Source organism: Melospiza melodia, chromosome 8 (genome assembly GCF_035770615.1).
Source record: "Melospiza melodia melodia isolate bMelMel2 chromosome 8, bMelMel2.pri, whole genome shotgun sequence".
In the NCBI taxonomy this organism is placed as follows: Eukaryota; Metazoa; Chordata; class Aves; order Passeriformes; family Passerellidae; genus Melospiza; species Melospiza melodia.
This window is the reverse complement of record NC_086201.1, coordinates 27495129-27523037: the sequence shown is the minus strand read 5'-3', so window position 1 is coordinate 27523037 and position 27909 is coordinate 27495129. Positions and strand designations below refer to the sequence as shown.

The 27909-nt window shown below is 43.9% G+C and overlaps 1 long non-coding RNA gene across 1 annotated transcript; it reads left to right on the top strand.

The window, feature by feature from the left end:
• Positions 1–508: 508 nt before the first annotated feature.
• On the top strand, positions 509–22975 carry LOC134421007 (uncharacterized). The gene is made up of 6 exons (XR_010028488.1): positions 509–615; positions 1226–1502; positions 1766–2097; positions 2316–2439; positions 4771–4942; positions 22408–22975. It is a non-coding gene; the product is annotated as an uncharacterized LOC134421007 (long non-coding RNA).
• Positions 22976–27909: the final 4934 nt, after the last annotated feature.

Below are 27909 nucleotides of genomic sequence, written 5' to 3'. Positions count from 1 at the left end.
TTTTATTTATAAATACACAAAGCCTGGTTTTGTGTCATGGTAGTGTATAGAACCTTGTTTTCATTTCATGACTAGTCAAATTCTGGGAAAAGATCTTTATTCAATTCAGATGCACTACATTATTTTTCTCAAAAGCCCCCTTCTGTACTTCTTCTAGTTAAATTTACAGTAAATATTAGTGATTTTACCTGGATTTATTTTAATTGAGTTTCTTAAAAAAAAACAAGCACAAAACCAACACCCAAAGATGTAGTGCCATTTCTAGGAAAAGAGAAAAGAAAGGTTCTACGTGTGAAAATGACAATCATGCTACACTGACTCTAATTCAGATACCAGCAAATACGTCTGTATGTACTATATCATGTCTGCTTTTGCAAGGGGCTGTGCAGCTACTGAAGTTCTGCAGTTAAGGTACAGTTTGAGCTGATCTGTGTCTGAAAAGTCAAATACAATTCTAGACTCAAGTATTAATAGAATAAACTTAATTTTATTTTTTTTATAGGTGCAGCTGCATTTTCGATTTAATTATAGGCTCCCACAGTAGTAATTTTTCCGTGACCTACTCAATCTCAAAAGTCAGAAAATTGCTTCTTTTTTAAAGCTGACAATAGCACGGTATGTTTCCAAAGGAAAAAGACAAATTACAGCAAATCATTACTTTAAGCATATTTAAATACCCAGGAAGAAATCCTAATTGAAAAGTTTGCTAAAATGTGAAAAAGTTAGTGGTGCTTTTTTTCTTTTTTAGAAAAAGATTATTCTCATGTTTGTAACATTGCAAGCTGCTTATGATATGATGCCTTTCCTTTCTCTGCTCACCCTCTACTTCTCCTTCTTTTCTTTCTGATGAGGTTAGACACAATGTTTTTAGGAAGCAAAAATTTTAACTGGAGAGAAATAAATCTGTAGATGTGTTTAATTATGTAATTTGGCTATTCCTTGTGAAGCTGAGACAAAGATAATGGGAATCTTTGTATTTCTTTGCATGAGCTCCAGACCAGTCTGTGAGGCTTTATTATCCAGTAGTAGCATTACTGCTAATAATGGTATTCTAACCACAATTGTTCAGAAAGGAAAAAAAAAAGGGTATCATAAAATAGACTTGGCAGTCATGAAATATACCCTGGTCCTTCCAGAAATCTCCTCGGCAATAAACGTGTGCTCTTCCCCCATTATCTCTGATTCTTCTCATGTTGTTTCCCGCTTCTGAACTTTCCCCCAGCAGGGCCCTTTCCCTGACAGGCCTCTAGGATGGTGGCAGAGGTTTGGCAGCTCATCCCCAGGGTATCTGCAGCAGCCCAGAGAGCAGAGGCGGGACAGCCCCAGGCCCACAGGAGATTTTGAAGGGGTTGGTGAATGCAGACACCATGGGAGGAGGTGGGCTGGCCAGCAGGAACCACTCTTGGCATTCCCTCATGGAAGAAAGGAGAAAAAGAAAGCTGGCACTGGGGTTCCTTCTTCTGCCATGAAATAACTGGGAAAAAAAAGAGTTGTCTGTTAAGGTAGGTAGCCATGGTAATGTGCCTTCAGCAGTTTCCCCAAGGGAGCTCACTGAAGAAGGTGTTGCTCTCCTGTATCTGCTGAAGTGCTTGAGTTCTTCCCCACCCATTTTCTGCATTTCCTATATATAAATGACTGAAGATGTTAAAATTAGGCCCAGACCATGGTCCTGTGACAAAAAGCAGTGGTTACCATGATTCTTATTACAAAAACCTCCAACCATTAGAGGGGAAATTTGCTGTATTTTTCTTTTATTTTCCAGCAGGTCAGGTTTACCCACATGCCTGTCGCCGTAAGAGACACAAAATGATGCAGCCCTTGAAGCCAGAGCAGTGCAAAGGACAGTGAGAGGGCTGGTTCCTGTGTGAGGGGCAGCTTGGCTGAGGGCAGGAGCAGCACTGCAGCCTCCATCTGCAGCCGTGCTGGGCTGCTTGTCCGCAGCTGTTGGGAGCTGGGAGCCGTCGGTCGCTCTGTTCTCTGTCCTGTGCTGCTTCTCTCTGGCTCCTACGTCAGAGGAGCTGAGTGCAAAACCAATCGGCATCCGAGGATTGTTCTGGCAAGCAGTGTTTTTCATTTAAAGCCAAAATGAAAAATGAGGTAAAGTTTGTCATACTTGCCTGATTCTTTTTCTTTCTGTTACTTCTGTTTTCTTTACTCGTGTGAAAAAAGGGGAGTTTAAGTATGAGGGATGTGGATTTTTCCTGCTTTCTTTTTTTTTTGTCTAATTTTTCAGTCATTTATGAGACTATGTTGTTGTGTTTTCTGACCCACTTGATCCCAGACCAGGCTGATCTACAGTCTTATTTTTATGACAGATGGCTGATCACCAGCACAGCTGAGTTGGGGCCTCAATGAAAGGACCTTGACCCCCCAACCAGCATCTCTTGAGGAATTCTCTTTGTTGGATGCTTTCAGCTGAGGCCTCCCCCAAAGTCGAAGGTGATTTCTATTTGCCAAAGTGGGAAGACAACGGGAGGCAGAATAAAGATGGAAATCCAAGCAGTCAGTTGAACTTGTTCAGAGTGATACCAGCCCAAGGTATTCAGGCAGCAGCTAACCCAAGGTTTCCCTAACCTTGGCAGAAGTGCTGGAAATAGTTGCAGGAGGATGAAGTGTTCTTGAACTGTTTCTCCAATGTATCAAGCACAAGCAGGCTATTCTTCAATATTAAGCATGTGCTTCTCTTTTCTTCCCCTTTAAAGAAACTTTTTATTGTAGACTATAAAAGGGGGGCGGTGGGGGGAATCAATCAATCTCTGTTTGTGGACCCCTGTGCTGCATCTATGCTATCCAAGGACAAAGATGCAGATCAGGACCTCCCCAGCATAATAGCATTTAGAAGGCAAATTTCTTGCTGAAGTCTTATATCAAAAGAAATAGCTGTGCTCAAGTGTTATTTTAAACAAAAAGGAAAAAGATTAATTAACCACATTCTTTAAAACATCAGCTTCCCTGGATACATCAGAAACAACATTCCAGATAAAAGCAGCATGATGTGAAAAGACCTGATCAGCAACATATTGATGTCTGGGCTTGGGGACTAATGTAAGAACTTAAAGACTTGGCTAGAGAATATATCCTGAGAAGCATAAACATATAAGAAGATGCCAAACCATGAAAGGCTTCCTTTGCACTGAGAATTCAGAAGTCGGCGTGTTGACAAGCAGAGAAGCCAATGCTGCTAGCAAAGCACATAGGGTGATGAATAAACGCAGATTTTGGGAGCCTAGGAGGAGATCTAGAGAGGGGCCAACTGATTTAGCCATGTTTTCAAGTCTCTACACCCAGCATGTAGGTGCTGTCAAGCCTCAGGCCTCCCCCCCCAGCTGCCAGTGATGACGTTTCAGGGACTGGGGCAGCCGGCTTTGATTCAGAATGTGTGTGTTGGTGCTCAGTTCTCAGAGGGGATGGAGACACTGCCGAGAGACTGGCTGCAGCAGCCTGGCTGAGCCATTTGTTGAGGCTATGGGAGAGTCAGGTTTAATTTCCTGCTCAAATGCGCTGCATTTTCTGGCTGTTGGCTCCGCAGTAGGCTCCTGGAGTGCCTCCCTGGAGGCCAGATACACCTCCTCCTGTGTACCAGGGGAGAGCCTGGGGGCTGTGTGGGATCTGAGCTGTTCTCTGGCTGGCACAGCACGTTTGAGGCAGATGTATGCCTCTGTAACTGTGACATCCCACTAGCGTCTCTGGAGCTACTGCAGCAGGAATGCTGCCTCGAAACACTTGAGCCATGAGCAAAGTAAGTGAACAGATATGGCTCGTGCAGTTCTTAAACGTGAGACCTGGCCACACATTATTAACTGGGGGAGTCTCTTTGGGATGTCAGCAGAGAAGCAGTATTCTTCTCTTGTGAGGAAAAAATGCAGCTTTCCTCCAGCTGCACTTAAAACTGGATAGTTCAGTAATAAGCTGAGAAATAACAGATTTACATATGAAGCAATATAGCAAAGGAAGGGTAGTTGTTAACACTAGTTATTGTGCAGTTTGATTTTTGATGAATAAGTTATGTTTAAAAGCTATATTCTAAGGAAAATGGACATATCTGCAAAAATATAGGATGTACATATGATGAGGAAAAAAACACCTCTTTACCTAGAAGGGAAACCTGAGAGGGCAGTCCATGGGAGAAAACACCGATGGCTTCCTATTTTGCATTTAGCATAAGCCTACCATGCAACTGCCTAAGATAAACACTGAATTTTTCTGGTTTGGAAAACATCTTGAATGTCCTTTAAACTTGTTGACTTGCTCCACTTTTGTCAGGCCTTCTTGCATAAGCACATTGCTCCCAGCACAATCATCCTTTGAGACGTACTCATGTTATTATCAGGTACCTCCTGGGGGCTGAGCACCTACCCTGGGAGGATGCTGGTAAGTACTTGCAGGCATCTCTTCTTCAGCAAAGAGATCAACGTCTGTGCAGCTGATGGCTCTCATTCTTGTTTGGTTGGCAGGGATGGTGTCACTAAACTTGAGCTCACTTGTCACAATGGAATTCAATTATCTGCTGGAGAGAAGCCCTGACAGCTGTGGCGTAGGTTTTTCAATGTGATGTTGCTGGATCGCAAGAAAAATATCAAGGGCTGGTGAGAACAGCCATGTTCTAAAAGCATCTCCGGCTGGGTTAGCCCACTGCCTACCAAAGAGGTACTGTGATTATATTGAAGTTATTTATTGACTGTCATGTCAGATCATGGTTAAAGTTTATCTTTACTGCAAGTTGTCCTCAGGAATTCTTTTAGTTCATCAAAAGTAACTTTTCTTTTCCAGGGCGTAAGTTGGAAGAGTTGGAAGCACAGTGTTTGTTTACCACATTGCCCCTGGGTTTGCCTCTGGCTTGTGCATCCTGGGGGAGAGGCAGTGGGTCTGCTGCTGGTTCCTCAAACATTGACATCTGTGTTGGCCTTCTGTAGTGAAACCATTTTCCTAGCAGCAGCATCAGGTAAGACCTCATAGTTTTCTTATGGTAATGGTTATCATTGATAAACTAAGGAAATGTAAGCTGAAAAAAAGAGCCAGTGGTTTGTGTGTATGTGTTTGTTTTGTGGTTTGTTTTTTTAATGGAACATTGCCTTAGCTCGTGTACCACAGTATTGGCATTTTTTAATTTTTAGCTTTTTTCTTGCTGGCAAACAAGTACTCATACCACTAGCTAGCTCTCTAAGGTCACTGACATGTTCTGAGATGCTGAAGGCACTTTTATAATAAATTCTGCTATACTCTTGCACAAGTAAGGGACCCATACTGTGAATAGGAAGGTGGCCCACCTGGCATTTGGTTGCCCTACCACCAACCTTGGAGAAACACCCAACCACTCAGATGCACACACACCTCTGGGAGCCCTAAAGGTAGACCAGGATTTACCCCCTGACTTGCATCCCTGAATCCACCTATCCCCCAGGATCCAGGAACATTGTCCCTCAACCACTGAGAAAGGAGCCTGTTTTCTGTAGGGAATCTGTGAAAGCCAAGCTACACCACACCAGAGGCTATCATGCATGTGTTTTGGGAAGCCCTGGCTGTGTCCCCTGGGCTTTAGGTAAGCTCTCCCTGATCACAGAACGTTCTGAGTTGGAAGAGATACACAAGGATCATCAAGGCCAACTCTTAGGTGAATAGCTCTTATGGGATCAAACCCTCAACGCTGGCATTATTAGCACCATGCTCTGACCAGTGGAGCTGATGTCCTGGGGACCGTGGCTCCAGTCCCTTCCTTCCCCTTCCTGGACAGAAGCAGAAGGCACATTTTCAGTGGTGGAGGGGAAGCACTTTATCACCTTCATTAAAAAAGTGAATCCTTCTTGGCTCCAAGGATGGTTTTTTATGTCTGGAGACTTTCTGTGTATTAAGGAACAGATGCTTGTACACTTTTTAGGCCACTGTCAGATTAAACCATGCATGGGGCAAGCCAGGGTTTCTTGTGCCTGTCATTCAGGAGCTTCCTGGGCTAAGTTTGGAAATTACACAGCTGTACCTCATCGGTCCATGCCCCACCCAAATGAGGGCTAAGGCACCTTGTAAGGCCCTGTGCCCCTGCCTCAAGCTGAAAGGGATGACCTGTCTGGTGAGAGCTTTGGGAAGGGATTTCATTTCCAAAAAGTGAGTGTGTTGTAATATGTTTGCATTATTCACTGTTAGTTCTTGATGACTGCCATTAGGATTAGAAACAATTTGGAAATTCTGGAGTTAAAAGTATGTAAGTTGCATGAAGATAATACTTAATAAACACAAATACATGGTAGGGAGGTTTTTTTCTATCCTTTTAATATGACTTTTAGACTTACCAGCTTTTATCTTATTTTATGAGGCCATGTGAAATAAATTAAATGTAACACAAGATGCTGTTAAAAAAGATTTTATGACATTGAGAACTGGTTCTATATTAGGACCAGATCCTACAAAGGCTTATTGATGTGAGCGGTTTTGCTCCCATAGATAAGCTGTGGAGTCAGCTATGGCTAACCATTTAAATGCTCAGAATCAGGCCCTCATTTTGGATGCACTTCTCATTGTTAAATCAATGTGAAAGTGAAATCTGTCTCCTCTCAAAAGGAAATTGCCAAGACTTTCTACGCTAAGATTTGGGATCTGTAGAAAATGAAGCCTTTTTATTTTTTCTTCCCTCCAATAATCTGTTCAGTGAACAAGCTGTGAAAAATAGTTCTATATTTTTTCCATGTGATGCAGCAGACGGTAAATTTCCATTTAAAAGAATGATCAGAGTAGCTGCTGGCACTGAACTCTGTTGTCTTAGTCAAATCTACTTACAAAGAGTTTACAGCAATACAATAGCTTATTATTTCACTCAACCAGAAATCAGATGAAAAAGGCAAAGGGGAAGCCTGAAGTAGGTTCATGGTCAGAATTCTTTTCTTCCTTAACATCTTGGGGTGTTTTTAATGCAGGAGTTGAGATCAGTAGTTTTATGTATAAGGAGGAGACTACTTCTTTTCACCTCTACTTTTGTATGCTGTGAAATAATCAGACTATACACTTCTATAGTGCCTTTCTTCTGCGGTTCTGAAAGCACTTTGCAAACATTAATTAAAGTCTCACAACACCCATGTGGAGGTAAAGGAGCATTGTTTGTGTATCTAATGCAAAGGCTTAACCTGATTCTTTAAGTACTCTACCAGGAAAATAATGGAATAGCCAAAGCAAATTAATCTAACTGAATTGCTGGGAGCATTTATATATGTCTGTGCATGTGTATCTGTGCATATATGTGTGTGTGTGTCTGTGTGCATGTGTGCCTGCATCTCTGTGCTGCTGGAAGCCTCAGACTGCACCTTCTCTGCCCTGCACGTCCTGCCTCTTGTTGTCTCAGGGGATTGGATGTATGCTGCTGCTTCTCTCTGCATGAAGCCTCGGGTCCATCAACAAATGTGTATTTTCTGAGAAATCTGGGGAAAGCTTGCATTGCCATTGATTATGCTAAGATTAGTTTAAAAATTATAAAAAGCAGAAAATGTATTTTTCTTGATCACCAAATTTGTGAATGAAAATAATAGGTGGGCAGTGAGGACCCAGAAGGGGTTTTTGCCACCTAAGCATGACCCCTGTGGTGGAGGCTCCAGCATCTCTCCTCTTTCACTGCCCCTAGTTCTCAAGCCTGGTGGCCTTGTCCTTGCTGCTGTTACCTTCAGAGTCTCCCATCCAAGGGAGTTTTGGGTGCAGCACTGCAGAGAGAGAGAGCTGCAGGGGGGGCTTGGCTCCTGCTGGGGCTGCCAAGTCCCCTCCACGTCTGGAGGCAGGAGAGGGGCCCTAGTCCCACATACTGTTACAATCTAAAAATGCTTTTGGGTCACCAGCATTAGATCCTTTTCTTAATCGTCATCATGTCTTCTTTCTGCTAATTTTACTTTCACTGTCTGATGTAGGCTCTAAGATCTTCAGTGCAAAGAGAGCATCTTTTATCTCTGTGTCATGCAAACTTAGGGTGGTATGTAAATATTTAATAATAATATTAGTGATGAAGAGTAGAGTCCTGGAGGAACATGTCTCCTTCCTTGCAGATGCAGAAGATATTATGGTAATTTGGGTACTGTTTCATTTCCCTGGGGAGAATTTCTCTGCTCACTCATTTTCCAGTTGCCTCTGTCATCAACTTGGGTAAGGCTATTGGGGCACACGGCTCTTGACTGGGAATGACTTAATTAGAATTGGGCAAATAACAGCTTTTTCACCTGAGACTTTGAAAGAAATTCCTCTAAGATACAAGTTCCCTTTTTTCATGTTAGAAAAATGGAAACCTGAGGGGGAAAATTGCCCCGAGGTGCCCAAAAAGGAGATGTGTGAGCTCTTGTGATGCTGGAGGTGGCTGATCTGTGCTCCCTGACAGCAGTAGAGGGGCTTCAAGGTGCTCAAGCTGGGGCAGCATCAGAGGAAACAGGCTGCAGGGAGCTCCAAACTGTCCCCAGCACTCTGCTCATCAACGTTTCTTACTTATTTTCAGTGGCTGACATAAGTTTTTACATAGTTTGGCTATATAACTAGATTTACTTTATAGGAGGGTTTATGCTGTACCTTACTTAAATCTTAAATTTTCTAATGATTGTAGCCAATAGAAATTAATTTAAAATAATTAAGACAAATATACACATTAAATTGCCAAGCACTACATTTTTCTCATTAATTTATGACTTAATAGACTTCAGTGTATATGTTGAGCCTTTACTAATTGCACAGTTGACAATTCTTTATGACTTTGAGGAGTTCAACATTTTCTGTCTTTACTGGCTACATCCTCTTAGCATAATCGTAGTCTTAATTTTGTTTAACTTATGCTAAAGCAAAATATGAATCTAAACCACAGGAGGCAAATAAAACACGTCATTGTACAGTTCACTACATTTTATAAAACCATTTTACAACATGAACCATCCATCCATTCTGTTCAATGGAGTAAATGGGATCTAACCACGCTTTAAGAATTGTGCTCATCTTTAAACTGATTAGTTTCTCTCCTTATTACAAAACACAGGCATCTATACCAGGTCTAATGTCTAATTTTATATACAATTAAATGGGTAAGCCCTGTTGCCTCCAGCATAATCATTTAATCATTGTTATTTACCTTGGGGCTTTTTGGGTAGGATCAGAGACTCATTTGTCCTGTTGCTTGTGGTGTGGGGCAAGGGTGGAGACCCTTCTGGTCCTGGCTGTGCATGTAAAATGGGATGGAGATGTTCAGAAGGGCCAAGCTCACGGCCTGGAGTCAGTGGGAGATCAGGGAAGACTGAGCCTCATCAAAGGCTGTGTGGATGGGGCAGCAGAGCAGGGTTGGGGTGCTCATGGGGCAGCTCTGGAGATGGGTCTGGTGGGGATGAGCACTTCAGGGAGCGCTGTGAGGATGCAGCACTACAGTCACAGGCACGAGCATTCTCCTGCCCAGGGCACCTACATGGCGATGCATCTTCCCTGCTCTGCACCAGGAGCAGGGAAAGGAAACGGTGCCTCGACCAAAGGTCAAAGCTTAAACCCCCCCCAGGGCAGGGAGGAGGCAGCCGGGGCTGGCAGCAGCTCAGCAGCCGGGGCTGAGCCCATTTGCTCATGGCAGCGCCTGGTTAACCCCGCAGCCTGCACATGGCTTTAACCAAGCGCGGTGCGGCGACGCGAGCGAGGGGCTGCCTTTGGCATGAGGGCTCTGCTCGGCCCCGCGATTAGGGGAGGAAGGCTGAGATTTGCTCTGGCAAACAGGCTTCCTTCTCTATTGCTTACTCTTTCTTTTTTCCCCCTTCTTTTTTTCTTTTTTTTTTAAATCGTGTTTAACACTTGTACAATTTGGTGAAATTACAAGCGAGGACAGAGGGAGAAGCCAGTCTGTTTAAAAAATAAAAAAAGAGGACATGATTACTTTGCTGAAGCTGTACTTTCTATTTTCTCTTCCAAAAGAGACAAAGGGAATAAATACTTAAAACCCAGTGGTGACGACAGTGAAGCAATCATGCAGTTGCTGGATACCTTTGTCTCAGGGGGGCATGTAGTAATTTTTACATGTCTGCCACTGGGTGTCAAACCTTTCTTTTCTTCCCCTTTCCATTTTGGATGGCCAAACTGATTATCTAAAATAGAAAATTAGCACACAATGGCTTTACTCTGTGATACCCCTTATGCAACTAATGGGCAAAGCTTGTTAATTGGTTGTAAATGCCAGCAGGTTGCCAAGATAATACTTCAGAAATAAGCGGGTATTCTGATAATTACAGCAATCTTCATCTATAAAAGCTTAAGTAGATGAAGTACTGGCTGGCTTAAAACCAAGATTTATCCCGCTGCACTCGCATTAAAAGAAAAAATAAGATGAAAACAATAATGTAGCAAAACAATTATATAGCAGGAAGCGTTGTAGGTTTTAGAGATTGTGAAAACTCAGAAAGTAAAACAGTGCTGTAATAACCAGTTATGGAAAAATAGGCCATTTACATTTGTGTATAATTAAATAGTAGGCTATGCAATTTCACTTTTTAAAGTAAACTGCCTTTTCCTTTTTTTATAGGGCAACGTAGCCATAATTGCTGCATTAAAGCTTTAATGAAAGAAAAAAGCAGCAGATCAAGATGACATGTAACATCCACATTTGTACTGTGGTGTTCTGCTTGTTTAGTAATGGGAAGCTACTGAGGAGATTAAAATTGCAGAATTCTTCTTAGTTTTTTTCCCTGAAAATTGCTATAGGAAGATCATTCAAAGTCTAAAATACATACAATTTATTTTTCTACCTTCAATCCACAAGGATTTAATGGCTTTCCTAAATCTGAGAGTGTCTCAAGAAATACTTTCTTGCAAAAAGGGAGATATTATTTCAGCTCATCAAAATTATCAAAAGTAAGTAGCTCAAACTTGAAGCATAGAGGTCTCGCCTCATGTTTTAGACTATTACTTCAAATGCTGAACACTATTTTTAAACTCAGGGCTGCTATTTAGCTTTCCTGTCAGAATGATCAACAGGTTGATATATAGTCTTGTTATTTGTCATTTTGAGATTTTTTTTTTACATGTTACAAACAAATTGCAAAGTGCAGTAAAGCCAGGCTCAGCTGTGTTAAAGCTCTGGACTAGGGTACTAGTTTTCAAACCAAAGTTTTGTCAATGATAATGTAAAAATAAGAGTTCCTATTGGGGCAGGAGAAAACCTCTTTTTTTTTTTCCTAATGACCTCGGGTGCATCTCATAGACTGCTCTTAATCATTGATGCTTCCTACAACTGAGGGCACATTTTGTCAAGAGCACCTCAGAGACAGAGGAGTGCAGGGCAGTCCTGAGGGGCTGCTTTGCTTGGGCTTTGGGGGAAAGGCAATGCCAGACTGGGAGGCCCTTCCTGCTGGGTGTTCAGGGGTCTGTGTTGTTGGCTTGCAGGTAACAGGGGTCTGCCCCTGGGTAGTGCTGCTCTGCTGGAGCACTGGCCCTTCCCCTCCATGAAGGGGCACAGGGGCTGCAGAGAGCCCTTTCCTGGTGGCTGAACGCATGTGCCTGGCGTGATCCTGGGTGCAGGGCACTGGCACAAGAGCAGACCACACTAGATTGTTCCAGATGTAGAAAACAGGATGTGACATGCCCTCTGGTGGGGTCAGCCTGGTGGGACACTGGTGGAAGTGCTGGAAGTAAGGCACACTGTGCTGTGGAAAGTTAGATTTGCATGTGTGCACTTTCTCATGGTAGTCAGCTTATCAAATATTTGATGGAGATGTCTTCCCTGTATGTGGTCATGCAATATCACTTGAAATTTTTCTCACACATAATCCATAAAAAAAATAAAAAGATGCCAGTACACCACTAGGGATAGCTTGCTATGCTGACAAACCCCTTAAATTCTGGCAAATAAAGAGGTGCACCTTGTCACCTAAACCCTCTGAGAAAACAAGATCTGAGAGCACAGGGGCTGCCAGGGGAATGGGGTGTGAGGCCAGCCCTGCTGCCTGCCAGCCCCAGGCCCTGCTCACATAATGGACTTTCCTAGTTAGTACATAATATATGGCACTTGTCCGAAGTGTGGCTGCAGGAACCAGCAGAGGAAGAAATAACTTGATGAGATCCTTTAATGGATCTCTCTCCCTTGTCTTCTAGGAACAAAATAAATAGGAGACTTTTTCAACCAGCGTATATATCCATTTATGCTTTAAAAATTCATGAGCATAGGTTTTATATGATGGTGTAGTTACTATGGTAATTGTTTATTAATCTGGAGGAGCTTGGTAATTACCACAGTACAGTTTATATAACTCAAACTCAGAGTTAAAGTACGGTTATGATTTCTTTACACATCCATCTTTTAGACACTTTTTTCAACTTTTTTTTTTTTATTTTTATTTAACAGAATATGCATTTTCCCCTCTCAGTTCTACTTTTATCCAAGTGCATTTCTGGAAGTGTAGAGAGAGTGCAAAAATGACAGAGAAAAGCTTGCTCGGAGTTGGCAGGCCAGGACAGTCAGGAAAAAATGTGCAGAGTTAAGTTGCAAGTGGATGTTTTTTTAATTAAAAAAATGATGTCTTTCTGTTTTCCCTGGAGGATGGCTCATTTGTGGGAGGGCAGCAAGGGGCAGAGGAAAGAAGGTGGCAAAGGGGGGATGTTGCAGGACCCCATTGTGTCAAGCCTGGGACCATCCCCTCTGCTGAACATGAGGCTGAGGGATGTGGGACTGTGTGAGGATGTGTGTGCATTGTCCTGCAGCTCTGCTGTTTGTGTGTGGCAGAGGCACACAAAAAGAAAATCACTGGACTAAGAATGAATGGCTAGATGACTCTGGCATTTAGGGGATTTTTTGGTGTTGTGTGTGGTTTTGCTAATGCAGAATGCAAGAGTGGTGAGGTACCTGCCAGGTGTACCATGGCCCTTCAGAAACCCCTGCTGCCAGCTCTCTTCAGCCCCGACAGTCTCCCAGGGACATGTACTTGCCTTTCCTGGAGAAATTTCATGTAAAAATCAAGTTTATTCATTCAAAAATATTTTTTTTAGAGAAGAACCACTAACCCTATCATTGTAGTGATGCTATCCAGAAACCCAAGAAATAGAAAACCATGGGAGTGTTTTTCAGTAATTTTTTTCCTTTTATCTAAAAGCTCCTTTCTCCCAGAGAGTGAAAAATTGTGCCCACTGTGAATTTTGTTTCTGTGGTGATTCTAGTTGTGAGACAATTAATGGCCACCAGTTCATTCTGCGATGACCCCTAAGGCAGGAGCAGCCCTGCTGGTGGGTGACCCCTCCTGGCCTGTCCCCGCTCTCTCCCGCCGGCTGGCGGGCTGGAGAAACTCCCTGGTCGGCCTGGCTTCATTGCCGAGAGATTCACATTATTTATATGGAAAAAGTGCAGGATGCCATCTCCTCGCTCGCTCTGCCTGCATAAATTGCGCGTGTTTATTATTCATCGTAACACAGCACATTCTCTGTTTCTGTGTCACTTGTCACTAATCACTTATGCATCTGATGTGCGGATCCAGAGCAGGTTCTTAAGCATTCTTGGCTTCAAAACATAAGATATGCATGGGTAAGAGTTTATCCCACCCCCAAAATAACAACTTTGATACATTTTCAAAAGGGAAAGTGCATATGTTACAGTACTCAGGAGCAGCAATAACCAAACTAGCTGAGAAGTGACATGGACTTGGGTTATTTTCTTGTTGCTTTCTTTTTTATTTTTTTTCTTTTGGGTTTTTTTTTTTTTTTTTGGTTTCTCTTTAGTATTTCATGAAAGTGTGTAAAAATCTTAACATTTGAATGCCACACGCTTCGTTCTGTCTGCGAGATAAAGGACATTTCTCTAAAAGAAACATACGCTCCTTGTTCCTTGTTTTGATTCCCCGTACAGCTTGTCACAATGCATTTACATTTTGCCCATACATTTGGATTTGCAACCCGAGCTGTGCTTTTGAGGAAGGGATGCAAACTCTTTTCTTTGACTTTTGGGTGTCAGCTGGGCCCTGACTGTAGCGGGGCAGGTGCGGAGGGCGCAGGCTGCACTCACCCCTTGCAGCTTCCACTGCGACCCAGAGCCCCAGGCCACAGCGGCTCCTTTGTGGGGGGCTGCCGCCTGCGTTGGCCCCCAGCTGGGGAAGGGCTCTTTGCTGGAGCTTTTCTCTCTCCCCTGTTGCACCTCACTCCCTTCCCAGCCTGCCTCCCAACCCACAGAAGCCAACCCCAACCCTCAGTGGACGGTGTCTACCCCACCTTTTCCCTGCGTATTCCTTCGTCCTCCCTCATCCTCTGGGAAATGCCAGAAATTTCCCTTTCCTTGTCTGGATCTGCTCTAGGAAGCACTGTGGAAATGCTGGCAACCCTGAGAACCCTGTGTTTAAGACAATAGCATGTTTTTCCTCTTCTCATGGTGCTGGATGAGCGGCACTAAGGGTGTGAGGCTGGGGATGGAGAGAGACACCAGACAGCCTCAGCAGGGATAACATTGGTCCAGAGTCTTCTGGAGTTTGGGTACCACTGTGAATAATGGTCGTTCAGCTGGGCAAAAACCATCTCTCACGTTGAGAATATGGAAACCATTCTTGCATTTTCTGGTACTTGACCTGATTGCTGTGCAACTGCAAACCTGGTGAGCACAGCCAGTGCAGGGTCCACCCACAGGTCTCCTCATGAGCTCCTGCATCAGACCCCTGAAAGAGGTGATGGCTAAGCCGTATCTCCACTGCCCTGTGGCTCACCTGCACCCTGCCTGGCCTTGTGGGAGGGCAATGTGCAGAGCAGCTGCCAGAACAATAGCCTGGGATGACCTATATTTAATTAAATTTCCTTGAATCCTAGAATGGTTTGCATTGGAGGGGACCTTAAAGATCATCTAGTTCCAACCTCCCTTTCTTTTGTTTTTGCACCAAGCATTTGCAGAGCAAAAAGTATGTACTGCAGAAATCCTGAAAAAGTCACAAATCTGGTCAAATTGTCTGATGTGAATGTTTCCTCCTTCAGGGCTGCTGAAATGAAGCCTGCTTACTGACCTCTGCAGCTGGAAGCACAGGGGTTTCATCCAAGGAGAGACAGAATTTGAATTGTTCCTCGTTAGCTGATATCTGATGGGAACAACCTTACTAACGACTTCCAATTGCAAGAGTTCCTTGACTGTGTAGTGAAGTCAGCCCTATGATAACACCAGAGAGGCAGGCAGCTTGAAATTAGGATACAGAAAACTGATGCCAAAAATATGTCAGCTTGGAAGGTCATTAAGAATTATCCATTTGTGCATGTTCACATGCCAGCAGTACCTTAAGAGATTACCTTAGAGGAATGGATTTGTCTAATGAACATATGAATTAACAATATAAAATTATGATTGATAAATCAAATAAGAATTTACAATTTGCCAATGAATCTAACCGGAATGGAGTTTCACTGGATGTGAATGTGAGAGGAGATGTTGGTGTTCTTTGCTAAAAATTACTCTCAGTGGTATTTTTCCACTTTATGACACCACAGTTGTAGGTGACTGATGTAAAAACCAGCTTGCCTGTACCTCAGGCAGGGACATGTTGTTCCAAAGATCTTGGCTCATCATTTCCAGTAGTTATTTTTTAAACCTACACCTTTATTGATCTCTTGGGGGTTTTTAAGCTCAGCTAAGAAATTAACCTAGACTGGTATTGGCAGACAAATGATGGGGTTTTAATGTAATAGTTGGTAGAATCCTGGTTAAGTATTTTTACATTTAGGCACTCAGATAAAAGCAGCTGATATTTAACTCTGCTTTTCTCTGCATGGACATAGTTCAGGTGGGACTTTTGATTTTTGTTTCTGAAAGATAGATTACATTAATATTTTCCTGAGTTGTGAATTATACTCCTTCACAAAGGCTTTTTAAAGTCTAGAAAAGCAAGGTATTTAGGTTTAAAAACTATCTGCTACAGCTGGGCATTTTTTTCTTTTCCTTCTAAAGCCCCACCCTTGCAGTGGTTAAGATCAGCGCAATCCACACATTGTTTTTCAAAATAAGCCCTTATTTGCAGATACACTTAATTTGACATTTACAATAAACTCTTCATGATTCCTTACTGCATCTTCACCTTTTTGGCTTATGCCTTTTTGGGTTTGGGGCATTCCTTGTGAGCACCAGGTACAAAATGCTGTTAAAACTGCTGCTGCTCTAGCTCCTGTCAAACTGCATGTGAAAGACCCAGATAATAAGAAAGTACTAAAGGAGTTGTTATATTTCATTACTCTGTGTCATTAATGTCTTCTTATGTGCCAATGAACCAAAGTTAGGTCATAAATGTCTTTGAAATGTAGGATTATTGAGGGATTTTTTGACATGATATAAAGGGGTAACTTCAGCCTTTTGGGCTAGCAGTGCCCTGAGTACCACTTCTTTTGCAAACTCAAAATTGTCATAGTAAAATCTACTGTTTAGTTGAAGTGGAAATTTCAAAGAATGCTCAATTTCAATTTTGCTACTAAAATGGTTTGGGTAATCACAAAATGGGTAATATCAGTTACTAAAACCGTGCACATCATTTGACATTTCATTTGGCAGAAATGCTGTTGATTTGGGGCTCTCCAGTGCATTCCTGGCTGTGGAGAGCTCCACGAGAGCATCCAAGGCACACACACATGGTGAGCAGCATCTTTATTTGTTGGTAACATTACAGGATGCCCCAGGAGGCTCCAGAGCCTTGGGCCCCCCTTCTGTTTTCTTTTTTCCTATACCTGGCAGCTGTTGATTCAATTTTTTTTGCACCTTTTTTTTTTTTTTTTTTTTTTTTTTTTTTTGTCCCAGACCTGTGGCACTTTCTGTGTAATATATGGCATGTAATTCCTAGCGAGAAAATGCCCTAAATGTAAAAATCATAGTAAGAACATGAAGGTAAAAACATTTGCTTGCTGCTGTAACTGGAAAACAGTGCACTAAGAATCAGTGTACACTTAAATGGTATCTTTGTGCCTATGGACCTTGTGGGAAACACAGCAGCCAAGCTGCATTGTACAGCAGTCATCCCAAAGGGTAGGATTCCCGAGGGGAGGGAAGGGGAGAGGGAGCCCGTCAGAAGTGCCCTGTCCCTGGAGAGGGCAAGGTTTGGGGAGCACCGTGGGAGCTCGGGAAGCCGGGAGCGTCCCTGTGCCTCGCTGCGCGCTGGAGCAGCGCGGCTCCCTCGCACGGGAAGGGAGCGGGAGGCGGCTGCAGGGGCTGGCGGCAGCCCTGCACTGCACAACGTCCCGGGAAGCTGCGCAGAGAAGCATGACACAAGCCTTGAAACATTTAGGGAGGGGGCATGTTATTTTAATATCCTTTTTTGTGCTTAATAGAAAAGGGGTTTGTGGTTAATTCTTTATTATCTCCGACAGCAGTTCTCGCTTCGGCTCCTCTTTCTTTAACTGCCAAGCTAGCATTTTCCTTTTTTATTGCTCCTTTCTTCGAGGTTTGCTTTGGAATAGTGCCAGTTATCATTTCCCATTAGGGCAAATATTGCATCAAACTCATGATTAGGGATTTGAGGGCTTGGGAATATCATTCTCTAACATTTGTCTTTCATTTTCAAAGTCTTTTTCTCTCTCTTTGTAACACACATATGCGCACATGCCTGCATATCTGTGGATATACATATGTGTATATATATTTATAGAGAAGAAGAAAGTGAGCTGCATGTGCCTGATTACACGGTAGGTTTACATGTATGCATGTGTCTGCATGTAAAGTTTAAACCTCGTCTCCTAGACAAAGGAAAAGGGAAGAGCTTTCTCCTTGTGTGTGATTTCAGAGGACTCAGAAGGTTAATAAAGGAGAAGAATAACAGATTTGTTTGTATGTTTTGGGTTAAATACTTCAGTTTTGCAGAGAAGGAAGGTGTTAAGAACACACACTGTGAGCGTGGAGATGAAGCCACTGCTAGGGAGCTGCTATCAGTTTTACCGACCCTACAAAACTGGGGAACAACGCTGCCTAATTTTTCAGTGTGCCTTTTATGGTGCCTTCCTTATTACCTTTACCTGTACATATATAGCCACTTCATGTCTAGCACATCCCTTGAATAAAGTGGAAAAAAATACTACATTTCTAGAAATGAACTATTCTGTAGTATGAACAGATGCTGCACCACCTATATTGAAGATGGATACAGATTCTTAGGCTCTAATTTGGACATCCTGAATAGTGTCCTGAATCACTAAAGGTGCTCATTTCTCTTGGTTAAATGTGGCCTAAATGTCCTGAGGCAGACAAGAGACTGTGCTGGTCATGAGCTCTGATTTAGCACTGATTTAGACTTCAAGGCATCTGGCTTCTGGCTTAATCTACCTCTCCCCTTGCTTACCTCCCAACACTTAGGCAGTTCTAAAATATTCCAAAATCTTTCCAGCTGCCACCTATTTCTGATGCTGGCTCACAAAACCCAACACCCGCTTTCAGTACCTAATTTTAGGAGGATTTTTGCAGAATATATTTTTTTTCCCAGTAAAACTTTGCTTACGCCTGGCCTGGGGGAAGGCATGTTACAGGTGGTTCTCCCCACCAGGTGCTCCTGTGGGAATGGGAATTGTGGTGATGCCTGGGGTCTGTGCCCCCCTCCTCCACCACCCTCCTGACCCCCCTCCCAAAAAAAGGGTTCCCGAGAGCCAGGCACCATCCTCCTTCACACCCGGCAAATCACTTAACCTCTCAGCACGGCGGCTTTCGCAGCTGTTAACACGGGGAACGGTTTTATTTCGCCTCCTCTCGTAAAGAGCATTGCGGCTCTGATCGACCCGAGGCCAAGCATTATTTCCACTTACAGATAAGTTGGATTTTGGCAGCTGGTGAGAGGGAGGCAAGCACATTCATCTGCGTAAAATCCCCTGGCTGGAGAAATAGCCAACGGGGAAGTTTTATAAGGCAGGCACAAAGCAATATCAGCAATATCCAGAGCAAATCTTGTATCGGAGTTGTTATTTTTGCTCTGACCTGGCAGTGGTCGGCTGGGGAATTGGGGGGTCTGGGAGGAGACTGGAGCAGGCAAGCAGCAGAGCCGTGCCGGCCAGCTCAGCTGGGTGGTGCTGACACTCACAGCACCCGACAGGTTCCTAAATACATATATTTCCAGGCAGCCAATTTGCCTCCAAAAAATTTATTCTTCAAGGCTTGTTCCCATCTGCCAAAAGAAAACATGTCATTTATAAAAAACCCCCGAAATCTAACACTAACAGACAGGAGTGCGTTGTTGAGCTACAGCCCTCGGGTTTTACCTGAGCCTAGCGCCGGAACCGAGTGGGGAGACAGCCCTGTCACCCACATGCTTTATTAACAGTCAGCTTTTAATTGTTCTTTTCCCTTTATTCACAGTTCACCCTTTCTTTTTTCCAAAAAATACTACATTTGCTTCATTAAAATTTCTGCAAAAAATGAGCCCAGGCAAAGAGACTCAGTCATTGTGCAGATGAAATACAATGTCACCTCTTTTCCTGCTCCTAGTACAATGGCTGTAAGTTAAAATCACTGCAGTAATTTTTGTAATTTATACTGTAATCCAGATTGATAAACTTTACTCCATGTTTTTAGCTCTGCCATGCTTCTTCTGCCCTCCCTTCCTGAAAACAAAGTCATAATCCCCACATGGGAGAGCTTTAAGTTGAGAAAAGGTACAGTAAACTCCCACTTACTTTAGAAGTCTTTAAGTCATTAAGGCAAAAGGATGGTTGATTATAATATTCTAAAAACACAGCTGCTAAAAAAAAGTTTCCAGCAGCCACCAACTTATTATTTTGTCATCATCTTAGACATACTTATGACATATGGGAAAAATAAAAGATTAAATCTCTGTCCCCAAACTGCCCCCACAGCCACGCAGTCCTGGAACAAGCAACATCTTCTGAAAGAAGGAGGCTCGGCCTGACTCCCTGCCAGTGCGCGCAGGGGCGGCTTCCAGCCCCACGTTCACTTTCACAGCCTTGAAAGCTGAATCTTCTGTGGGGTTTGCAAAACATCAGCTGGGAAAACTGTGGCTAAATCAAGAGCAACCACAGTTTGCCAGGGAACAAATATCCCAGCTTTGGCCATACCAATCTTCTATGCACTGCCGCTTATGTTTTCATTTCTCACATACCACAGAAATAGAAAAGTCATTGCTGGTATTGCCAGTGGGGTTCAATTATGGAGCCCCATAAACATTTTCACTCTGCCTCAGTAAAGAGCAGCAGCCTTCTCCCCATGCCCACATTGTTGAGGCTACCTCAAAAATAAACCTGCCTACAAGAGGAAACCACAGTAGGTTTCCCAGAGGCGGATGGTGCCTTGGGTGGAGAAAAGATTTTCTATTGCCAGTCTCTCCAAATGTCGAGGCCAAAGTAAGTAAGGAGCCCTTGGTCCTTGGTGGTGTGGCACCTGGGAAGTTGGGCAGCAGTGGGTGACTGTTATTGTCAGCAGTGTTATTTATGCTGATGTTGTTTAAAAAAATCACCCACTTCATTTTAAAACTACAGATCAAGCAGGATGCCTTCTAACTTATGATCAAGGTGGAGACTGCTGAGGAAACCAGAAACACTAAAATGAAAAGTAGATGTTGCTTCAAACACTAACCAGAAGCTGTGGTTACATGAGTGGCAGAGCAGTGTCTGTGGTGGCTTGGTGGGGAGATCAGACTTTCTATGAGTAAGGTCTGACCATCCCCTTATTACAACGAAGACATAAGCAGCTAAGGAACACAAGATTAACCTTTGTGCTGCAGCAATGTACCAGTTATACATACTGCAATATCATGTCTTTTAGTTATATGGGAGGCAGAGACCCTGGCTGTGATCGTGTTTGTACAAAGCTCTGGTAAAAGAAACCATCCACACTGGGAGCACAGCAGAGTGTGAGCATAAACTATTCTGATGTGGGAGGGAAAGAAGGCAAGCCTGCCCACTAGAGAAACACTTCCAGCTCTTTACAGAGAAATGTCATTGGAGGTTTAGAAAAATACTGGGCCATGTTGGTTCCAACCTTCCAGATCTGTCTGTGGCCCATCTCAGAGTGCTGGCATTGCTTGGCATTGCTGTCCTGACAGTGCTGGTTCTGTATAGGGCCTGCCACGTGCCAGTGCTGCAAGTGTCTCTCATGACACCCCAAAATCCAGGGCATGCCTGTGCGTGCCTTTCTCTGAGCCGTTCCTTCCTCCCGTGTCCTGTCAGCATGGGCTGAGTGCTGCTCACCAATAGAGCTGATGGTGCTTGTCACTGAGATTTCAGCTTGAGTCTCAGGAGAAAAGGAAGTTTGGACACCTGGGAAATGACATCCTGAAGCTAAACATGTGCAAATTATTGAGGTGTGAGTGTAATGGAAAAGTATGGGTTCCTGAACGTGGGCGTGTACATACCAGGGTACCTGGCACAGCTCGTGCAATGCAGAATGCCTCTCTACAGTCTCCCAGTTACAGGAAACTGTTCCCAAAGCTTGCTAGAAAATGTCTGCAGGACGATGTGAAGCACAAACTGGGGTAGCAGCAGGATGAGGAGCAGTAACCTGCCTTCTCTGCCAACATGTTTTTCCCCATACCTGCCACTCTCCAACCCTTTTTTTCCTGGAGCAGCTGGGATGTCATGTACATGCACTAATGTGTACAAGCATGGTGTCACAGCCATGCCACCAGCTGGCCACCTGCATGGAGCTGAAATCCAGATACATAGAGCGCGAGGGGTAATTCCCTGGGGCAGGAAAGTGTCTGATGCCTCCTCTCCACTCTCTGATACCACTTGTTTAATGAAAATTATGCATCAAAGTGGCTGTAGCAGCAGGGTGGGATGGTGCCTCACCCCGAAGGCACTCAGGCTAGTGGAGGTGGTGTCCCTCACTTTGGAGCCTCTGGGTCAGGACAGTAACAGCAATAACACAATCAGAATTGTTCTCATGGGCTCACAGGGCTGCAGAGCCCATCAGCAGCTGCCTTTGGGCTCACACCAGTGCAGGGGAAGGTGTGCTGGCTTTCTGCTCCTCATGAAAACACCTGTCTGTACTCAGGAGGTTTTCCCACCACTTCCCATGAAAGGCCCATCCAAACAGCTTTAGTGTCATCATAGCTTGTATTAAGTCAGTATAATGCAGACCAGCTTAAGTTTAGAGTGCTGTTTTTTATAGAGGAGCATTTATTTCTTGTATCAACTCTCATGGATGTTTTATCTGTTTTATATCCCATTGAATCCTCTGTGAAACTGCACTAGTTTACAATAATTTTATTACTTTATTAATTAAACGTTTTCCAACAAGCTAGCTATGGCATTTCTTATCATCAAGGGTTCCATTAGTTTTTAATGGTGTGAGACAAAATTACCATTTACCCACATGCAATTTAAGAAGCATCATTAACGCAGAGAAAGCACCAGGTGGGATTTCTAATAGTTACTGTTTCTCATTTTTGTTTTTATTTAAAAGGAATAGCTGGTTTTGAGGTTTTTGCTGCAAGGTTGCCAAATCCTCACTTTGTTTTTATGTTCAAGATAATTTAAAATAATGTTCTTCTATCTCCTTAGGCTCTTCTCCACACTATTTCCCTTATCAGCAGATCGCGTGGTGCGTACGCAGTGTCTCGGTGCAGCCGGGTGAGTGTGTTGTCTGCACAGTAATCACCAAGAACAAAGACTCGTCTGCACGGTCAGTGAGCAGGGCTGGGGGCCGTGTGCCACACGTGTGCCTGAGACACTGCCTGGCTTTGCAGGGCTGTGGCAGGAGGGAGCTGAGCCTGTGCAAGCCCCAAACCACACTCAGCGCCCACCTTGCATGGCTGGGGCCCACAGACACTGGTCACTGTGTCCCACAGGAGCCATCCCAAGCACAGGAGAGTGGGAAGTGCTCCTTGGCCATGCTCATCCATGGCATCAGGGATCAGCACTGTGAGGACAGGAAGTGGCAACCTGCCTTTTTAAAGTTCTTGAGGAACTTTGACACAGTTTGATACTTTGATATTGGTGTTCCTTGCCAAAGACAAGGGAAATCCTACGATTGTAGTAAATATTTATCTTAAACGAAATGAGAATAATTAAATGGCACCTTCATTGCTATATTCATTCAATTATGCTGACTATTAACTAATTGCTGACTCAGTCCATTTACATGTTAATAAATGTCTGTGTTTAAGGTCCTCCTTGGTTAATTTTCTAGGTTTAATGATACTGAATTGCTGGTCTTTTTTTTTCCCCATGAACTCGTTGCTTTTGCTTAATTCCTTGACCTCCTGCTGGCACGCATGGATGTGGGTGGTACAACCCTGCCCCTGGCCACGGCACGCGGTGGGTCCGAGCCGGGGCCTCGCCAGCGAGATGGAGCGCGAGGGTCCAGATGGTGCACGATCCCATGAACCGCTGAGCGCGAAGCGCGCGGGAGGGTGTTAGGGATATTTAGTGGGATGTGTTTGACAAGGTGTTTCCTTATTTAAAGGGGAGGGGAGGAAAAGGCAGATGGTGTGGCTGTTTCTAATGACATTCCCTGGCTGGGTTTTTTAACAGCAGACATGAGAGGGGCATAAGCACCTGACGCGCCTGTCTGCTTGGATGCTGGGAGGGAAGGGACGCTGACAAAACAGGTCCCACTGCCACCCCATTACCTGTTCTGCTTATTTAATATGCCAGGGTGCCTGGTGAGGCTGGAAGGGTCTGTCCTGGGCCAAAGTCCCCAGAGCCACTGGTGTAGTGTTTACCATGTCGCTTTGTCACATCACAGCCACATAGCTTGGGGGAAAGAGCACTTTCCCAGAACCCCACCAGCCCTGTTTTGCTTCCCTGCACCCGTCTCCCTCCAGGCTCATCCTGTCTTATTTTCCTGCTCTCTGAGCTCTCTTTTTGCCCAGGTGGCTGTGCTGTCACTGACAGCACTGTGCAGATCTGGCCCACTGCAGGCTGGAGCTGCTGCCTGCCCAGTGGCCTCCTGGAAACACCTGGGACAATGCTCTGGGTGAGAGGAGGGAGGTTGCAAGTGGTGTTTTCCTCTTGGAGGTTTGTAAGCACGCTGCAATCAGAAGTAGTGTGATATTTTTGTATGCTTAGAAGCTTCTATTAAAATAGAAACAAATGCTGAATTTCCTAAATGGGCAGATAATTGTTCCATGATGGACAGCAAACAAATGCACAGGGATATCCTCTGCTTTAAATGTACGCTGCACTGAACTCCTGGTCAGATAAAGTCCTAATTAATTTTCTTGCGCAGGACATGGAACAAAAGCTTTGATTATATATAACAGCAAGAGGTACAAAAATATCTTCCTCAATGCTTCCACATTATCTTATTTCTTGCCTGCAAAGGGACTCTGGGGTGGCCGTCCTTGGGGTGATGCCACGGCAAGCCCCAGCGGGAGTTACCGAAGAATCCTGACCCGCTCAGCATGCCAGGGGCTGGGACAGCTCCCGCCCCCCGCTCCGGCAGCCTGTGGCAGGAACCCCCGCGCTGGCCCGGCTGGGCGGCTTTGGAAGCGGTGCCAGGCGGGCAGGCGGGCAGCGCAGAGCTGCGACTGGCACTTTATGCTAATGGCTCAGCCATTATTTATTCCTTTGGAATTCATTACAGTCGCGTTATTTGCGATCGGCTCATTTAGTGTCACCGATGCATCCGTAGGATTTTTTTTTTATTGTGACCTAATTAATAATGAATGATTCTGTTTGGGAGCGCCGCCGTACGCGGGGTTTCAAGGCGGGCGCAGGAGTCCCAGCGAGCGTGGCTCGGCTGCTCCGTGCGCTGACAAACGCGGCAGCAAACGCTGCTCAGCCGCACGGGCAGGGGCAGGGGCAGGGCACGGGCTCCGCAGGCTCCACACAGCTCACCCTGCGGCCACCCGTCCTGGGCAGCGGCAGCTGCAGCTTTCTCTCTATTCAGAGCACTTTTTTTTTTTTTTTTTTTTTTTTTTTTTTTTTTTTTTTTTGGCGGCCGCAGATCAGAACTGAATCTCCTACTAAAACCAAAGTTGAGCACCGACCTTGTCTAAATGAGGAAAAAACTTCAACAGAATTTTGGGAAAATTCTGTCTCAGTTTTCGTTGACCAGTAATATATTTGGGTATTGTAAAGCTGTACAGGAAGAGAAGATTTTCATTGACAGAAAATTTTTACTATTTTACTTGAAGTAAATATTTTCTTTGAACATGGTATTTTAAAAAAAAGCCCCAAACAAACCAAACAAAAGCTTCACTTTTTAAACCTGAAATCTCCAGCAATACATAAAAAGCAATTCTGTTTGAAAGCACTGAAGTGACATCGACTTTTCTAATTTTTTCCCTCCTCAAGAACCTTGGCAATTCCCAAAAGAATATAGTCTCTTTTTTCCCAAGGAAGTTCTCACCCAAGTCTTTTGCCAAGACCTACTTTTATGTGAACCCATGCCATCCATCAGCTCCATTTCACACTGACCTCGAGCCTGGGTAAATGTGGCACCACAACATGGAATGGCTTCATCCTTCCCTACTCAACACCTCCTTGCTAAAAATGGCTCAGTTCAGCAGCAGGGATGTCAGTTCACACTGATATCTGGGCTAAGTTTGTTCCTGGAGGAGCAGTGCAGGGAAGTCCCTGTCCCCTGCAAATCCATCTCAGCTGAGCATGTTGATCTGCACCATATTTTTTTATTTTCAAAAGTCACATCATTTCCAATCTCCCTGAGGAGCAACAAGAAAACTTTAAAATATTTGTGAAAGCCTATAAATAGTTACAATGATATAACTAATATTTTTGTGAATGCAAACCAACTCCTCTGTTTCCCACAAGCACAACCTGGGGGAACTGTAAAAAGGCAGCATGGCAGCTCTGGGTCCAGAGAACATTTACTGCAGCATTCCAGTGGCTCATCTCCCTCTGGGGTGGTGGGAGCTGGGCAGAGCCAAGGTGGTGGCTGCCAGCTTGGTTTGGGTTTTGCAGCAGGAGCTGTGCTGCTCCCAGCAGCCTGGCAGGCAGCACCCAGACCCACATGGCGGGGAAAAGCCCACCTGTGAGCTTCATACCTTTGGCACAAGTACTGTAGAAAACTTCATTTCAGATTTTTAAGGCTAAACTAGTGCTCTTGTTTCATTTTGTTACAATGAATACCTGCAATTCAGGTAATCAATCTGAGCTAACAGCAAAAACTGTGTCTAGTTGTGGACTAATTTACAGATATAGCTAAAGTTTTGACATGCTATGAATTTTCCTTTATGTAGACATTGTTGCATACATTTTCTTGCTCATCCCTCCTGAGAGTTTCAGGTTGGCATAAGACCTTAAATGCTTTATGAACAGCTGCAAGACAAACACTTGAAGTACTTGCTAACATCAAGTCATAGAATACCTTGCACTAGTACTTCAGGAGCAAATATCCTAAAAAAAAGGAAAAGGGTTTTTAAGGAAAGCAAAGGAGGATTGTTAGAAATCTGGTTTTTGCTCATGGTGTGACATTTTAAATAGCAAGGGAAGGGCTCCTCAACCACTCCCTTTGCAAAGCCTCCTGACAGTGCCATCCCACTGCCAGCTGGGAAGTCCTGGGCAAGCAGGATCTCCTGCCAGTGCTGGTGCATGCTCCTGCAGGGCTGGATTCTTCCCACTCATTGCTATTGGCTTTAGGTCCTTACAGACAAAATTACTGAAGCAAAAATCCTTTTAGGACTACAAGTAAAAGCCTTTTGTGTCAGAAAGTGTGTAGTGGAAACTCCTAAGTTATGACATGCCTGTGCATCTTGCTGTGTTTGGCCATCTGATTCCTCACCCCAGGTACAGTCACTTAGGACAGTCCCACAGCAGCATTTTTATGTAGAAGACATGGGTGTGCAGAGATTTTCAAGGAAAGAAAGAAATAACTGGAGGCCTGAGTCTTTCTTTCAGTGCATGGGAACGTGAAGAAGTTGTTAGGAGCATCACTGTCGCAGCAGTGCACACAAGAGCTGCCTGACCCCACCATGGAGGTGACAAAAACCTGTGTGACAACATCTCTCTCTCAGGGACATTAAGAAACTAAAATGTGTGTAATAAGGTGCCTTCAGAGCCTCAGAAGGAAACCACCAACCACCAACCACGGTCACTGTAGAGGCTGCTACCTCTCTGAGAGCACAGTGTCAGAAGCTCAGGAGCTGCCCCCCAGTGGGACCACCTGAAGGGCTGCACATCACCTGTCCCTTTGTTTTTTCTAAACAGGAATAAGCTACTCTGGCTGGTGTGCAAAATCACATAACACACACACTTCCTAGCAAACAAGTCAAGTGATGTCTTCTTTGTTGTGCATACAGAGGTACACACCTACCTCTCTCCGCACCCATTTCATTATTTTATTGGCAAGTACCTGGAGGTGGATGTGTGGGGAGTACGTGTGTTTTGTTTGCTTGTGTGATCACTGCAGAGAAATCCACATTAAACAGGGAATTGGAGATTGTGTTTCTCTAGCTGAAATCCAGCTTAATTTTAGAGCAAATACTGCTACCAAAAGCGCTGCCAGAGTCTGCATTGCACAACTCCAGGCAGCATCTTTTACAAAACAATTATATTTTTTCTAGATGTAGTGAAAGCCTTGAAAAAAGTTTACTTGATGTCTAACCAAGCAATGCTGCATCTTCAGATTTGAAGGAGAGCTCAGAAAGTTAGTTTTTTATTATTCTTCATTTAAGTATTATTTTTTAATTGCAGCGTATTAAACATAAAATCTGGTACAATCTTTAAAAATAAATAGGACCTAACTATAAATGGGCCCTGTTGTGTTTTTATCTTTGACAAGCAAGTAATTGCTTCTCAAATTTATCAGTTTGTTTATGCAAAAACCATTTACCAAGCCTAGCTCAAAAGCATCAATTTCATCATTATCATCTTATTAATTTAGCCAAGCTATAACACAGCTGATTATTCCTGAGTAATATCCTCTGCAGCACATCATGTGTGGCAAAACCATCTGTACAGTACCTATTTAATAAATAAACCCTCGGCTAAATGTCTCTGTTTATTGAGAACTAATGTTTATAGAAAATATAATGGAACTCAATAAATAACTCAGCTTCATCAACCTGCATATGAATCAGTATGAAGAACGCTGACATC